This window comes from Notothenia coriiceps, unplaced genomic scaffold, assembly GCF_000735185.1.
Source record: "Notothenia coriiceps isolate Sejong01 unplaced genomic scaffold, NC01 NC01_scaffold00022426, whole genome shotgun sequence".
NCBI lineage: Eukaryota > Metazoa > Chordata > Actinopteri > Perciformes > Nototheniidae > Notothenia > Notothenia coriiceps.
In genome coordinates this window covers 1-4,767 of record NW_011355127.1, presented here as the reverse complement: position 1 = coordinate 4,767, position 4,767 = coordinate 1, and the positions used below count along the sequence as shown (strand labels likewise).

The 4,767-nt window shown below is 41.9% G+C and overlaps 1 pseudogene; it reads right to left on the bottom strand.

Annotated features, from left to right (window-relative positions):
- Nucleotides 1-10: 10 nt before the first annotated feature.
- LOC104953965 (protocadherin beta-16-like) lies at nt 11-2,411 on the bottom strand (annotated as a pseudogene).
- Nucleotides 2,412-4,767: the final 2,356 nt, after the last annotated feature.

Sequence of the window (4,767 nt, the reverse complement as noted above, 5' to 3'; positions counted from 1 at the left end):
AGCATTTTCTAACCTCTAGAGGAGAGTCAGGTTCATCCAGGATGCTCTTTTCACTCTGTATCCGCTGCATCGTCCCTGTAGAACTGGGGTCCATTATCAGCACGTTCTGACCGGCTGTGCCGAACTTACAGTCACTCTTTCTGGAGTCAGTCGTCCTGCAACCTCGTAGTTGTACACGTGTTGGAGAGTCCCTGTCCCCAAAGTGTACTGAGTAACGTGGAGGATAATATGGAATCACAGGGAGATTGGAGTGACACATGATGCAAGACTGTCTCCACCTGTAGATCTTCACTGATATGATAACCACTAAACACGTGATGAAGAGGAAGGACACTACAGACCAGAGCCAGCACTAAGTAAAAAGTTCAGGTTGTCATTGTACTCCTTGTCCTGTGTAAAGTCAGTGAACTCAGACAGCACTTCCGGGAAGCTGTCAGCCACCACCACGTTAACAATGACTGTAGCTGAACGAGAGGGCTGCCCGTTGTCCTCCACTATAACAGTCAGTCTTTGTTTCACAGCATCTTTATCAGTCACCTGGCGGATAGTTCTTATTTCTCCATTCTGTAAGCCCACTTCAAACAGCGCCCTGTCTGTGGCTTTCTGCAGTTTATAGGAGAGCCAGGCATTCTGTCCAGAGTCCACATCAACAGCCACCACTTTAGTGACCAGATAGCCCACATCTGCTGAACGAGGCACCATCTCAGCCACCAGAGAGCCACCAGTCTGGACTGGGTACAGGACCTGAGGAGGGTTGTCGTTCTGGTCCTGGATCAGTATTTTCACAGTCACGTTGCTACTCAGTGGAGGAGAGCCTCCATCCTGAGCTTTGACTCGGAAGTGGAAGTCTTTGATCTGCTCGTAGTCAAAAGAGCGCACTGCATGGATGACTCCACTATCAGCACTAACAGACACATATGAGGAGACTGCCACTCCGTTAGCAGAGGACTCCTCCAGGATGTAAGAAACACGGGCATTCTGGTTCCAGTCAGCGTCTCTGGCTCTCACTGTGAATATAGAGAGGCCTGGTGTGTTGTTTTCTACAATATAGGCCTCATATGAGCTGCTCTCAAAGACAGGCGCGTTATCATTCACATCAGAGATCTGTAAGGTGAGAGTGACGCTGCTGGAGAGGGAGGGCACTCCCTCATCAGAGCAGGTCACTGTTATATTATACTGAGAAGCTATCTCTCGGTCTAATGCCACCTCTGTAAGTAGACTATAAAATCCATTCATTGTACTTTGTATTTTAAAAGGGATGTCGTCATCAATTTTACATTTGACCTCTCCATTCCTCTCAGAGTCAGGGTCATTCACGCTTAGCATAGCAATCACAGTATTCTCAGGGGAGTCTTCTAAAAAGGTGTCTGATTTAGATAGTATTTTTAACTGAGGACTGTTGTCATTGACATCAGTGATATCAATTAGGATCTTACTGGAGTCAGAGAGTCCTCCATTATCTATCACCTCAATATCTATTTGAAAGAGTTTCGCTTTTTCATAATCTATTTCACCTATCAAGACGACATCACCTGTTTTTCCATTGATCTGAAATAGGTCAGATAGTCGACGCTTGCTATTTGAAATTGCATATGTTATTTCTCCATTAGAGCCTCCATCTTTGTCAGATGCACTAACAGTTATAACACTAGTTCCTCTCGGGGAATTCTCGGTTATTGTTGCCTTGTATATGGGCTTAGTGAAAACCGGCGCATTGTCATTTGCATCCAACACGTTGACAGTTATCTGCATTGTACCTGACATACGCGACTGTCCGCCATCTAGTGCAGTTAATAACAGCGATATCTGATCCTGGTGCTCTCGATCTAGAGGCTTCTGTAAAACCATTTCTACCTTTTTACTTCCGTCCGCTTGTTCCTCTATTTTCAAAGCAAAGTTGTTTGTTGGATTAAGCGAATAGCTTTGGAGATCATTTGTACCAATATCAGCATCGATGGCTTTCTCCAGTACAAATTTAGACCCAATAACTACAGACTCACTGATTTCAAAACGCTTCTCGCTCGACGCAAAGCTGGGAGCATTATCGTTTATATCTGTGATTTCTATTGTAATGCGAAACAATTCCATCGGATTTTCTAAAATCATCTGTAAATGTAAAGCACAGGGCGTCGTTTCTCCGCACAATGTTTCTCTGTCCGTTCTCTCTTTGATAAGGAGGACACCCCTCTCTCTGTTCAACTCGAAATATTCTGCACTGTCTCCCGAATGAATACGAGCTTTTCCCGACTTGAGTCTTTTAAACTCTAAACCTAAATCTTGAGCTAAATTACAGACTAATGAACCTTTCTCCATTTCCTCAGGAATGGAGTAGCTGACCTGCCCAAACACAGGGGCGAGAGAGAGGACCAACATGAACAACAGTACTTGCCGTCTCATTTTTTGTCGTTGTATTCCAATCTTGTTTAGAAAAAAAAATTAATCCGTAAGGATACTGCTATAAATCCCGACCATATATCAAGACAAGTGATCAACAAAGCTACAGCTTTCGATGTCCAGGAGCAGTTATTTATTGAAATGAAGACATGACGCTTCGTGCCGGTTTTACCATGTCACAATCTAAGGGGGAGGTACAGTTGCCAGCCCTAGCTAAGACTGCCACACTCTGGCCAATAGCGGCTCTTTCTGTTCAATACAGCAAACAGCAGGGTTGGTAATGAGTAACGTAGATGAGTTGGAACAAATAAAACACACGTGATTAAAAGTACAATTTACATAATAATTATAGTGTTAATTATTAAAAGGACACGTGTAGATCTAGCAGAAGAAACGCATTTTGCTAATCTCATTAGGAGGTGGGCCAGTCTTTAATATAAGTGTTTAATTGCAGATTTAGCAAATTAAGTGTTAAGAAGAACCCCTACAATTAGTAGTAATATCTTGTAATATTTTAATGATTACCATGAATAGCAACGCATAGAAGTAGCGTGTAAACAAATCATTTATAGTGACTGTAGTTCTCTGTCGTCTACATGTGTACTAAAACCAATACGTAATAGACAAAAGCAATATAAGAAGTCACTAAATTATCGAACAGATTATGTTTAGATTATATAAATTGAAACATTTTTTATAAGCTTGAAAGTCCTCTAAATCAGGGGTTCTCAAACTTTTTGTTTATGCAGACAACTATTTATTATCAAGGATTTTCGCGGACCACCTCATATGCAAACCGTAAAAATAAGTAAAGGTAGTGTTAAAACGCCGATATTTTTTATAGTTAATTATAGACAATCAAAGGTCAATTGAAGCCTATCTGATACTTTTGTCGCACGTGACCGGTGTCTGTCTGCGTTGTGTATGTTTCTCAAAGAGGACGGCAGACAACTTATTTCTTTCTTTTGGTCCTTGACCATATATTCTAATCTGCAGCATACAAAGAACACAACAGCTGCATCAGCGAACATGAACTGCAGCTCCAACGCTTTCAACATCCGATATTACAGGAAAGAGACACATAACACAACGTTTACAATATCAAAGAAACTTAATAACATGACAGCCGACCTGTAGCATAAAATCAGAGAACACTGAATATAAAATACATTAATATAAACGTGTACAATAAGGAAATAATCAGTCGGAAGTCGCAACGGCTCATTTCAAAATAAACGTGGATTTGCGTAAAAAAATAGTTTTTCGGGGTTCGGGTGTTTTGTTAGATTTTAAATTAAAAAAAGTCTTGGCTTTCAGAATATGAAACTTGTATTTCCAAAATCACACGATAAATACATTTTTGAAGCTTGTGAAGGGAAGATGACAGGCACCTCTCACTCGCACTCTGAACCCCTCCCCCCCCGCGGTGGTTTTGAAATGCTCCCGATTTCTGAGGTCTCAAGGTTGGCATTGGCAAGTATGCTCATGGACCACACACCCACCTTTTCTTTTGAAAAACTGGGTGACATACAGTCGCCCTTTAGTCCCTCTCTCTTGTCTTTCTCTCCTTTCTTTCCTTTTTGAAAGCCTGACTTTGTACGTCACACATAAGTAAGTACTACCATCCCTCCTCACATGCTCTCACTCTCTGCTAGAATGGCCCGGTGCATCACGGCGGTTGGAGGCAGGACCAAACCATTACATGTAAATAGAAGGGGGTGTACAGAGGCTTTGGATAATTAACTTTTGGAAGAAAATAAGTTAAATGAATCGTAAGCTTAGTGAGTACATTATCAATATAACTTTATATTAATGTTCATTATTGATGAATGATGAAAGGTTACTCAAACATATTTTTCTTAATGTTCTAAAATAGTTTGGGCCCCTGTCAGTCACGGGCCCTTAGAATCGTCCTAACTTTTCACTCCCTTACGGCGCCCCTGGCTGGGACTCCCAGCAACTGAAGCCTTCCGAGTAAATCGCCAGAACGCCGACAACTCCTCATCACTCCACCGCTCCCATGTTTTCTTTTGTGTTGCCATAAGTTAGTCTCTCTCCGTTGGTGCGCTGGGCTAATGCTAATAATACTAATCCGAGCAGATAAAATGGCGGCTTCACAAAACCTTTCAGAGTTTTACGGGGCGTGGTTTGCAAATCGCCCAGCCAATCAGAAATTGGAAGCTTTTTCTCCCAGTAAAGTCCCTGACCTCTAGCAGGGACTAAAAAGGGGTGAAAAGGTTAGCAAAAAAAAAGTTGCATAACGCATAAGAAAGGGGGTGGAGTTGCTATTCTGTTCAATGATTCCCTTCAATGCAGGAAGACATCTTATGGGAACTTTGCTTCTTTTGAATATGTGGCCATTCAGCTGAAATG